Raw genomic sequence first — 13320 nt, forward strand, 5'->3', positions numbered from 1 at the left:
GTGAGCCCCGTAATGTTCCCTTTACTCTGCTGTATGCCCCTTGTGCCCCATTATCTTCCATATGCCCCATGTACTAATGTGTGCCCTTTGATGTGCCCCAGGTTCTGCTGTGTGCCGCTTGATGTGCCCCATGTTCTGCTGTGTGCCCCATAATGAGCATCTGTGCAGAAAAAAAAAAAGTAAAAGTTTCACTTAAAATAGGTACATTTTAATATTTTTTTTCTATTACTTAATGCTATTTCTTGAAATAATTATTGTTATATCACAGATCGCTGATCACACCGATGTTCTGTAAGCTGTAGATCTGAATATTATTTCAGGGGTTCCCCGAGACCTCAGACTTTTTGACAGGGGTTCCCCGACGGTAAAAAGGTTGAGAAACACTGGTCTGTACTTTGGAAAATGTCCGCCACACCCTTGGTCCATGCCTATCCCTGGTCCGGCTTTAAATTTGTTAGTAAAGTCCATCTAAATCTACTACTTCATCTAAAACTACCCTCACCCCAAAATGACAATGCCGCTGTCCAAGACATCTACACACTATCAGATTTTCTGCTGATGTTTTCATTCAGATTTACCGAAACCATGTAGTGCAAGGGCCTGTCTGATTGCAAACAAATTGAAACTCCTAAGGTTTGACCTCATATTATATGGTTTTGGTAAATCTGAAGGAAAAAAAATCAGCAAAAAATCTGATAGTGTGTATGGGGCTTTAGGATGTCTTGGACAGCAGCATTGTCATTTTGGGGTGAGGGTAGTTTTAGATGGAGTTGTAGATTTAGATGGACTTGACTAACAAATTAAAGCCAGACCAGGGATAGGCATGGACCAAGGCTGTGGCGGACATTTTTCAAAGTACAGACCAGTGTATGTGTATGGGGCTTAAGACAGAAATAGAAATACTGAATAGATCAACGGATGACTAGAAAGGGAAAAATGATAAAACCAATGTAGCCATTGTTTCTAAGTATTGGTAAGTTGCAATATATTAAACGTTTGTTTTTGGGCTAAAGGAGAAGCTCATTTGGCTGTACTTCTCCTGCGGATCACAGAAGTGTAGATCAGCACATTTGAAGAGTGTATTATATATATCTAAGACAGATATGAAAGCCCTTATATCTATATATATATATATATATATATATATATATATATATATATATATATATATATATATATATATAGCAAATTTCAGTTAAAAGTAGTAAAAGTGGAGCAGTCATCAAAGGGGACAACTGAGAATGTGGGGGGGGGGGGGGGAGACGAATCTGGTGACCACCTTTCGCAGAAAGAATACACTAAGGTAAGGGGGGTGGGGTACAGATATGAGGGGGAACCTATATATCAGTGCCCCCTTACATTATTGTATTCACTCCCCCCTTACATCAGTGACTCCCCTCAGACTGGCCTGGCAGCGCTGTCACTGCCCTCCTCTCAGGTGCTTGCCCGCCCCTTCCTGACCTGTCGGGCTGCATGCTCGGATAAGGGTCTAATATGGTGGGATTTTTAAGGATGTGTTAAAAACTGTCACCGTGGAAAGCACAACAACAAAATGGTATTTATAAAATTTATAAAATTATTGAATTTATTATAAAGATTAACAAGTTTAAAAGTTACAATAATGACATTTGGCTACAAGGAGTAGACCAACAATCAATACAACAGTAACATTTGATCACAACTATTTGACCATGGTTGATACTCAACACACAGGATAAGGCAGATGCTTGTACATGCAGAAAGTTGACGCGTTTTGCAGACTTCTTATCTGCTTCATCAAGGCCGCTCGGCATGCATCTATAACATTGTGTAGATTATAAGAGATACCGTTAATACCAATAACAATTTATTTTATTCACATTAATAAAGAAATATACAATGAGTATGAGTGCTCACCAAACTTGTGGTATTGATACCTCAGCGATCGCAGCACCAAGAGACAGCGAAGATGGTACACCCCACAATAATGGAGCGGTTCGCTGAAAGCTAGCGTGGCTAAACGCGCATTCATGCCAATGCAAAATGCGGATAAAATCGAATTTTTAACGCCGGTTTTCTCCTGGCGGCGGTACTTGCTTTACAGCTTGTTTTTTTAAAAACGTCCATGTGTACAAGGCCTCACACCTGCAGTACAGCTTGTTCTTTTGAAAAACAACAGACTTACCGGCAGTATCACCAGGTGAAATTTAGGAAAGAAAGCTTAAAAAACAAATGCAGTCATCACAAGAAATCGGTAAGCTACAATATGATAACTGTTGTATTTTGGGTTCAATACCACTTTCTTGTTTATTTTAATGTATCTGTTTGCCATAGCTGCAAACGCATTTTATCAAATGCGTTTTATTGGCTGCAATTTCCTATTGTCAGGCAGCTGAGCTTCCCACTGTGGTGTCCCCCATTAGTTCAGGTAGAGTAACCTTTAAACACATTTTTCAGAGCTATTGCAGTGATCTAATTGCGAGCTCTTAGCTCAATGATAGGGCAGCATTCAGCCTTTCAACAATGAACATCTGGTGTTCTGTCCACTCTTATTGTTATCAAAAGGTGCCTATTTCACGGCTTAAATATTTTATATTTTGTGTTACGCAAGTCGGGCTTCAATATCCCGTAATGTCATCCCAGCTGCACTATTTTCCTTCGTCCTCAGGTGAGAGTGAAAGATTTAAAAGTAAAAAGGTGTAATTATGGATAGCAAAGAGGCTGAGTGGTGTTGGGTGGGGATGGTGGTGCACATAATGGTGACCATAATTAGGCAGCTGCAAAAGAAGCAGTTAATGAACGGGCGAGCGCTAATAAACACGTTTCTGCTTTGAGTAATTGAAGGTTTTCCAAAGTTCACATCCGCATTAACCCTTTAATGAGAAGGCTTTGTGGTGGGAACAGGGGGCTTAGACCAGGAGTCATTGACTGGCACTGGGTAACCCCCTTCTTCAGCCTAAGTCACTCGCTCTACTCCAATATATCTGCAGCAATGTGTGCAAGCTGTGAACACAAGGATCGCGGGAAACATCACAACTTTCAGAGGTCTTCTATAGGCGTTTGAAGAGACCAGGTGCCAAATTGTATATAATTTCCTGATCTGGAGTGGAGACCATTGTGAGCAAAAATTAGCTCTCGAGAAGGGATATCAGGCAGCAGCAGAGAAGGAGGAGGAAAGTCAAGGAGACGGTATCAGCCATGTATGAGGATGCTGCCTTTTGTGCCTAATTACTGAGTATTTTTTTCCAGCAAGGTGCAATTACATTGTGTACACTTATGCTTGCATTTTAATAATTCATTGTTAAGCCTTTGTCCATTATATTAAATTGATTGTAAACTCAAAAAAACAAAACAAAAAAAAACAGGCCCATGCTTACCTGCTCTGTGCAATGGTCGGTCCCCGAATCTTCTCTTCTAGGGTTCACTTGGCTCCTCCATACCTCCCAACTTTCTGAGATGGGAATGAGGGACACCTATCAGCAAAAGTATGCAGGCATAGGACACACCCCTTGCCACACACCCTTAAAGGAGAATTGTACAAAAAAATAAAAAAAAATAAGATTGGTTAAACCCAGAAGTGTTTTTTTACCACTATGATTCATTTATATTGGCTTTGGAATTTACAAATGCAGCGATTTAGAAATAAAATGAAAGGTTTAGCACTGGGAAACACTTTTTGATAGATAAAAAGTGTATTTTATATACATCTATATAGATCAGACCAAAATGAGGGACAAATGAGGAGGAATGAGGGACAGAGGGACATTGCTCCAAATCAGGGACAGTCCCTCAAAATCAGGGACAGTTGGGAGGTATGGGCTCCTCCCCTTCTGGGTGTGGCATATGGTTTCTACTTCATCCCTTTAAAACTGAACACATATTAATTACACAGGTTCTGTGGCTGATTAAGATGGTAATTAAAGCGGGGCTCCACCCAAAAGGGGAAGTTCTGCTTTAAGGTATGGTTCCCCGCTCCTTTTGCACAATTGTCACTTTTGAGGAGAGGGGGAAAAGGCAGGTTCACAATTTTGACAGGTACCTGCTTCCCACTTCCGTTCACCTCCACCGCCTCGGAACAGAAGTTCACCTTCCTCCCTCCCCACCAATCCCGATGCGCAGTGGGCACCTGGCTGTGAAGCTGCAAGCTGTCCCAGCCGGTTGCCCATGGTGGAGATGATGGCACCGTGGGACTGAAGACAGCTGGTGAGACCGGCTGGGGTGAGCCCACCCCTGGATCGTGGGAGTGGCTGTTTTTTAAAAGTCAGCAGCTACAGTTTTTGTAGCTGTTGATTTTATTTTTCCACAGGAGGCTAGAACTCCCCTTTAACCACTTGCTTACTGGGCACTTAAACCCCCTCCTGTCCAGATCAATTTTTAGCTTTCAGTGCTGATGCACTTTGAATGACAATTGTGCGGTCATACAACACTGTACCCAAATTAAATTTTTATAATTTTCTTCCCACAAATAGATCTTTCTTTTGGTGGTATTTGATCACCTCTGTGGTTTTTATTTTTTGTTAAATTTTTTTATATTTTTTTATATTTTGTTATAAAATTTTGCAGATAGGTAATTTTTCTCTTTGATTGATGTACGCTGATGAGGCGGCAGTGATGGGCACCGATAGGTGGCAGTGATGGGCACTGATGGGTGGCAATTATGGGCACTGATCGGCACTGGTTGGTTACACTGATAGGCAAGCACTACTAGGTGGCACTGATTGGCACCACTGGTGGGCATTGATAGGTGGCACTTGTGGGCATTGATAGGTGGCACTCATGGGCATTGATATTTGGCCTTGGTGGGCACTGTGGGCACTGGCAGGTGGCAATAGCAGGTGGCACTGGCAGTGGGTACTGGTGGCACAGATGAGGCAGAATTGCCTCTTCCTCTTCGGGACCGATGTCCCTTGCAGATAAGCCGGAGATCGGCTTTTTTTTCTCCTCACGAAAAAAAAACTATTACCAAGCTTTTGTTTAGATCATGTGATCAGCCGTCATTGGCTGACAGCAGATCACGTGGTAAGGGGCCGGGTGATCACAGTGTGCGCCACGGGCACGCGAGGTGTGTGCAAAGGGGAGGTCATCATGTGACCGCCTCCCAGAAATTCAGGTCCGCGCTGTGGCCGTCATTTGGCTATAGCGTGGACGACAAGAGGTTAAACTCACTTGGTGCCTTATCTGCATTAAAAGAGATGTATGGGTTTTTGTTTTTTTATGTTTGTTTGTTTTTAGTATTATACAAACCTAGGTGCATCTGTCCCCTGGCGCCTCTAACATGGAGAACTGAGCGATCGAACACCACAGAGTGCTTGGTTCTCACAACTCTGTGAGAAGAGAGCCGGTGACTGTTAGTCACCGGCTCTCTGCTCTGCCCCCCCCCATCCCTGAGCTCACTTGGGTTGTGGAGGGGCAGGAGCGATGGGCTCAGCCTTTCAGTGGCTCGCTGAGCAGCTGAGCTGGGTGCTGGTCCAGGCATGTAAGCGGATCCCAACTTTATAGTCGTGATGACGCCCAAGTCTGGACTAACTCTGTGACATCAGCAGATGGTGGATTCCAGCCCGCTTTCTATTGAAAATGGGTCATAGGAGTGCAAAAGAACTGTACTCCTGTGATCCACAGGAGAAGTACAGCCAAGCGAGTTTTGGCTGTACTCCTTTAAATTAGCCTCAGAACCTGTGTAATTTATATGTGTTCAGGTTTAAAGGGATGGCAACCCTAGTATAGCACCATAGGAAGCTGCTTTATATCAACTGATCCTGAGCCACGCTGCTTGTGTCTATAGACCCAGACAGCACGTCTCAGCCTCATCCCCCACTTTTTCGTCACTGGCTTTCATTGACAGCAGTCAGAATCAATGGCTCCTGCTGCTTCAGCAAAGACTGGGAAGTGAGGGGAGAGAAAAGCTGTAGATGGGCACAGCGCTGGCTTGAATGAGGTACATTTTAGGGGTAGTGAGGGGGCAATACTTTTACCTAAACATTTTTTACCTTAATGTCTTTGCGCCAGCGCCTCCCAGCACTTTAATATGTTTAAGATACTAGGTGGAGCGGGGTTTATGATCATGTGGCTGCTGTGATTGGCTGCCATGGCGATCACATGATCGGAAAGCTCATGATTGATCAGAAGAAGCAATCAGTAGCTTTCTGTTAGCCGCCGATAACTGTGACGGGAGCGCGCAGGACGCATGATCTCAGCACAGCAGTGTTGGCTAATTGGTATGCAAATATGCGGCTGCTTGGCGTCAAGGCCCATTCGTCGAGCGGCCACATATTTGCGTACTACTGTTGACGCCTAGGGGGTTAAAGTGGTATTAGACCCCAAAGCAAACATTTAATATATTGCAGCCTTATAATCCTTAGATGTGATTGCTGCATTTGTTTATTTTATTTTAGCCTTTTGTCTTCCATTTATCTAGCCAGTAAGTTTGTTATGTTTCAACAGAACAAGCTCCCTTGCAGATGTAGTATTACAGGGATGAGACAGACCATTTAACCACTGGCAGGGGTGCTTACAAGTATCAGCTTTTATTTATTTATGTAAAACCTTTATCCTAAAAGGAAAAAAAAAACTTGCTGTAACTGCTCATGTAACTGCAGTGTTAGCTAAAGCTTGGTTTTAATTTGTTAGTGTTTCCAAATATGCTAGTACATCTAATGCAGCGTACACACGATCAGACTTTTCGACAGACTAGGTCAGACGGAACGAATCCGGACAATTTGATCATGTGTGGGCTTCATCGGACCTTTGCTGTCTAAAAATCAGACGGACTTTAGATTTAAAACTAGCTAGCTCTTGGGGTTTTGGAAAAAGAATGTGCACTTCCCTCCATACATACAATGTAGTGCTTGGTGCTGGGGCCACATGTAGCCCATTGCCACTTTTTGTGTGGCCCATTGGCCCCCTGCAGACACTTATCTGTAATATGTCATGTATTATGTCTCCAGTCTATGATTTACTGCTGAATCATGTCCCCAGTCTCCAACAGCCCCTGTAGAATGTTCATAGTCTCTTGGAGCATGTCCGAAGTCTCTGACAGTCTCTTGGAGCATGTCTGCAGTCTAGGGTTGCCACCTCTTCCCTTTAAACCCTAACACCTTTGAATTACACAGGTTCTGAGGTTAATTAAATGCAGATAAGGCACCAAGTGAGTTTAATAACCACCTTAATCTGCCACAGAATCTGTGTAATTAATATGTGTTTGGTTTTAAAGGGATGAGGTGGCAACCCTACTGCAGTCTCTGAAGTCTCTTGGAGCATATTTTCAGTCTCTAACAATCTCTTGGAGCATGTCTACAGTCTCTGACAGTCTCTTGGAGCATGTCTACAGTCTCTGACAGTCTCTTGGAGCATGTCTGCAGTCTCTGACAGTCTCTTGGAGCATGTCTGCAGTATCAGACAGTCTCTCGGAACATGTCCGCAAGTCTCTGACAGTTTCTTGAGACATGTCTGCAGTCTCTGATCATCTCCTGTAGTATGTCTGCTGTCTCTGACTATTTCCTGTATCATGTCTGCAGTCTCTGATCATTTCCTGTATTATGTCCGCAGTCTCTGACCATCTCCTTTATCAAGTCTGCAGTCTCTGATCATCTCTTGTATCATGTCTGCAGTCTCTGATCATTTCCTGTATCATGTTCGCAGTCTTTGACCATCTCCTTTATCAAGTCTGCAGTCTCTGATCATCTCTTGTATCATGTCTGCAGTCTCTGATCATCTCCAGTATTATGTCCATACCTCTGCTATGCAGTCCCTGACTATTTTAATGAAGTTCTTTAAGTTAGGCTCAGACAAACCAATCAAAGCATATTTTATAAGTAGAAGGAAGCACGGGTTTTGTTTAACCACATCCCTTATGCCCCTCTCACTGCTGGGTCCTTGACCATGCCCACAATTTACCATGACGTAGCGGGCCGCAGGTCTTTTTACTCCTCCAGTGTCCCTCATTCTGAAGTTCAGAAGTTGGGAGGTATGGATTAGGACCCCTTTAGACCTTTCTATTCTATTGCATTGTGTTAAGATACCTCATTATTTTAGAATGGGTTTGCCAGTGCATGACATGGGAAGGGAAACCAGAACTACATCTTGTTTTTATTTACATGTGTTATGATGCCTGCACTTGGTGTCTGCTAGCACTTATTGTACTTCTGCATGGGGGAACCTCTCTAAACGAAGGGCAATACACAGACTGTCATGCATTATTGTGTTTTACCATGCATTACCACCCGCAATGCAATAATTCAAAACCAGCCTGAAAGTGGTTGTAAATCCTGAAATGAACAAAGCATATCCTCCTATAGTGGGTACTTGCCTCAACTCGAGTGTGATTTCTGTCTCCTCTCTCATTTCTCTACTATCTGCTTGAGTCACTTCTGTCTATGCCGACGCCGAGCAAACCCATGAGATGCCCCCCCCCCCCTTCAGCTCACAGGAGGTGTTTGGCCACCTCTGCTTTGCATGTTTCCCTATGAGATTGTGTATAGGGGGTGTTTTCTTTCCCTTCACTCAGGTCTCAGATTACACTCAGCTCATTTCTCTGTGCTATATGCTTGCATATGCCTGTATGCTATACTTGTGTTTATGATAGCACTAGTGCATACCCACGTACAGCCGCGGACAGCCATTCATGTCTATGAGCTGCTGAACAGGTAAGGGAGAAACACCATCCCTTACATTGAACAGGCTTAGCCACCCATGTGCAAGAGCCCTTATGGTGTATATATTCAAAACCCTAGCCCATTGCAATGTCAAAACACCACTCTTCTCTTGATAATTTCATAAAGTTTCATGCTAAAATTTTGGCTCATCCATTATGGTGGGTTTATGTTACAGAAAATAGAACAAAAGTATTGCATGTGATCTGTCACCCGCTGTCATGAACATATCAAGCTACTGCTGTCAAATTCAGTGACATTAGTCATCTGACTTCATAATTACCTCAATGAAATTTTTACTTCAAATACTGTTATTACTGCCATTACCGGGGTCGTTTTCATTTTTTATCTCCCATGGCAAAAAAGGAGTAATAAAATAAGACAGAAAGGTTCATAGATAAGATACAGTCATAGAGAATTGAAGTACAATATTCCTATTTTGAGATCATGGATAATAACAGACCACAAATACAAAGATGGCTGTCAGACCTAATCAAGTGCGATTCCCAAACCTTGCAAATAAAGAGTCCAAAATAAAGTTACCGGCATCCTGAAATTAAGATACTAAAATCGCATGACATATGTGAGCATGACCTGCAGTTTGCATGGTCTGTTTGTAATTGCCTGCCTTAACGTAGTTTTCTACTTAAAAAGATTATTTTGGTTGCAAAAATGTGTGCTTGTATAACTTGGCAGGTCCTATAGATATTACATAGGTGGTTAAATTGATACTAAAGTCTCATATTTATTTTTTGTTAAAAATAACAAACATGTCTATACGTACCTGCTCTGTTGGTTTTGCACAGAGCAGCCCTGATCCTCCTCCTCTCTGGTCCCTCTTCGGTGCTCCTGGCCCCTCCCTCCTGTTGATTGCCCCCACAGCAAGCGGCATGCTATAGGGGCACCCGAGCCAGGCTGCAGCTCCCTGTGTCCCTTCACACACAGAGCCACGGCCTGACCACGCCCCTTTCTCTCCTCATTGGCTCACTGACTTTGATTGACACTAGCATGAGCCAATGGCAACATCGCTGTATAGGGATGGGCTCAGGTAAGAATTAGGGGGGGGCTGATTGGGGCTGCTGCGCATAGAAGGTTTTTTATCTTAAAGCGGTGCTGACTTTTAACCGCTTCCGGACCAGCCGCCGCAGTTTTACTGCAGCAGGTTGGCTCCCCTGCACGAAACCAAGTTATTGTATGTGATCTTGCGGGTTCGGTGCAGCAGACGCACGTGTGCGCCCGCTGCACAAAGGGGGTGCTGTTGCTCGTGGCCGATGGTCACGATGACGGCCGGCCACGAGCGATCATGAGCAGGAGACATAGAACGGGGACGAGTGTTTTATACACACACTTCCCTATTCTGTTCTGACAGGAGCGACAGATCGTGTGTTCCTATAAGCTAGGAACCGCGATCCGTCACTTCCTCTAGTCAGTCCCCTCCCTCTTCAGTTAGAATCACCTCCCAGGGAACACAGTTAACCCCTTCACAATATGGTATATCTAATACCATGGAAATTATTTTGCACCCTTCTCCTAACTGATACCTTTTAAAAATGAGATCCCTCTGATGCTTTGGAAGTTCTCTGTGGACCATGGCTTTTACTGTAAGATGCGACTAAGAAAATGTCAGGAAAGACCTACTAGAACAGCTGAACTTTATTTGGGGTTAATAAGAGGCACTTTACATGATGACAGGTATGTACTGACTACTATGTAACATGAGTTTGAACGTGATTGCTTAATTCTGAACACAGCTACATCCTGTTATAAGAGGGTGTGCACACTTATGCAACCACATTATATAATTTTTTTATTTTTACTTCTCCACCCAGGCACGCACGTGCGCCGCCGCCGACCCGCTCCCACTGTGACACAGCGGAAACCAATCAGTGGGTCCGGCGGATGCAATGTCTGCCAGGACCCGCCGTTCATTTGAAGCACAGGCAGAATAGTGATCTGTTCAAGATCACTGTTCTGTGACAAGGGAAGGCAGTGATCTTGTTAAGTAGAAACAGGTATCTCTGTCTTCCTACATTATAAGCACCCTGCAAATAGTTAAGAAGCACTCCCTTGGCACACATTTAACCCTTTGATCGCACCTGATGTTAACCCCTTCCCAGTACAGTGACAGTGCATATTTTGTTAGCACTTATCACTTTATTAGCGTCACTGGTCCCCGAAAAGTGTCAAAAGTGTCAGTTAGGTGTCCGATTTGTGTGCTGCAATATCGCTGCTCGCCACCATTACTAGTAAAAAAAAAAAATCCTAAAATATATCCCATAGTTGGTAGACACTATAACTTTTGCACAGACCAATCAATATATGCTTATTTCACCACCAATGAGCTAAACAACCCCCAACTTGTCACATATATATATATACCATATCTGTGGAATCCCTCTAGAAACTGAAAATCACTGTAGAAATCTTCTCTACTACGGTAAACTCTTCAGTGATTCTTTTTTAAAACCACTCACAGAAGCCAACTTGCCTTACGGCATGCATGAAGAGGCAGTGCAATAAAGGTGCAATATGTTCCTTTTCATGGCCACCAGTGATCAAGGACAATTTGCAGCTATTGTGCCAGCACATCGCAATGCCATTCATTCATTAAACAGCACCCCAATGCATGAAGAAAATGCTGGTCTTCACACATCGATTGTCTTTGAGTATGTCAGCTGATATCCAGAAACAATCCATCATAGAAACACATCCTTTAACGTTATAGCGAAAGAGCTGTTTCATTGGCTGTTCCAGTGTTTTTAAGGAAATTTTGATAGACCAAGAAACCCCTTTTACGTTAAAGGTGACCAAATGCAATGTGTGTCGGTTGTAAAAAATTACTCACCTACGCACCTCAGTGTACCATCCTTAGGCCCCTTTCACACGGACTGATAGAATTGTACGTTTAGCTGCGGATTTTCTAGTTTTCTACCGCAGGTAAAAGCACACAATGCTTTCCTATGGCCCCATTCACACACAGCGTTTAGCTGCGATTTCATTACATGCGGTTCGGTGCGAATAGAAAAAATAGAATTGAATGCGTCCAGGTGCGATGTAGCTCAGCTATAAGCACATAACCATAGGTAATCGCAGTCTTTTGTGTCAACTGCGGATAGCAGCGTGAGAAGGGATTCAAGGGATCAAAAATTTTTTTTTTTTAAAAGGGTTGCTATGGGAACGACTATATTAGATAAATGCAGCTGAACGCAACTGCACAGAAACGCACATAAACGCAGGTAATTGCTCTGTACAAATGCAGCTGATCGCTGTGCCTGGAGTCTTGAATTTCACAGAAAAAATAAACATGCTAAATTGCGGCAGAAAAGACGTCCGTGTGAAAGGGGCCTTAAACTAATAGTTTTGTAGGTTCAACAGGAAGGTATATTATAAAAAGTGGTAGATAAGGATTGAAAAGACTGGGACTTCCTGTTTTCATGAATGATTTCAGTAAGGGACGTGCCATAGTCCTCCACAGGGTTTTCTCCATTTGAATTTTTTGTATGTTACTGTAGATGTCTACAGGGACTCCTAGATCTAGTCCGGGAAATATGGTAGCAAACGGCCTTTCCTTACAAAAGTGTAATTCAATACCTTGCTCTGATGCAGGATAGACTATCAGGAAGACAGAATAGCATCAGACATGCCCACAGATCAGGAACATATGCAGCAAGCCCAAGAGGTGCTGGCCAGACAACTGATAAAATCAGGACCTTTAACCTGAGGGACAGATTCTAAGTTTTGGTGCCCACTTCAGAAAGGATATCAGAGACCTTGTCTTCTACTTAGATTCAGAAAGTAAGAGAGTTCCTGAAGAAACATTGAAAGATGTTTTAAGAATTACCTGGCCCAACTAACAATTTACCATGACATGAGACTGAGCCTCACATTAAAGTAAAGTCAAAGTAAAGTAAATAAATTATTGGATACTTAGAACTCAAGAAAAGGGCAGACTATGTTAGCCCTTGGGGTTATAGAGGAATCTAACAGCAAGCGGTCAGCTCTCATAGTGCTCACCCCTAAACCAGATGGCTGCCTGGGGTACTGCAAAAAAATTCAGAAAACTAAAGTAAAAATTCAAATCCCATGCCCCTGGGTGAATTAGTTGTTGATGCTTTACCACCATTGATCTTGCTAAAGGGTCTTGCCAGGTCCCCTAACAGACAGGGGAGAAAAAGACAGCCTTTGCAACACTAGATGGACTGCACTAGATGGTCCTCCTTTTCAGCACGCATGGGGCCCCAGCCTCATTTCAAATAATTATAGACCACATGTTTCTTAATAAATAAACTGTGTTGTCACTTTTAGTTTTTGGTGGGATTCCCACCTTTATAAGGGCCAGGCATTTTCACTTTCAAATAGTAAGGCCAATACAAAAAAAATGTGCAATAGGTAAGAAAGAAGCTTGGTACAGGCATACCTCACTTTTAAGTACACAATGGGGTTTATTTACTAAAGCTGGGAAGTGCAAAATCAGGCTCACTTCTGCATAGAAACCAATGAGCTTCTAACCCCAGCTTGTTCAATTCATCTTTGTTAATAAAACCTGGAAGCTCATTGGTTTCTATACAGAAGTGAGCCTGATTTTGCACTTTCCAGCTTTGGTAAATAAACCCCATTGTGTACTTAAAGTGGGGTATGCCTGTATTTGGACTACAGCACTTTGGGGTAAGGAGAAGAGGGGGGTGGGGGTCAT

The sequence above is a fragment of the Lithobates pipiens genome, unplaced genomic scaffold, assembly GCF_037356315.1.
Source record: "Lithobates pipiens isolate NorthernLeopardFrog02 unplaced genomic scaffold, aLitPip1_a1.2 Scaffold_8, whole genome shotgun sequence".
Classification (NCBI taxonomy): domain Eukaryota; kingdom Metazoa; phylum Chordata; class Amphibia; order Anura; family Ranidae; genus Lithobates; species Lithobates pipiens.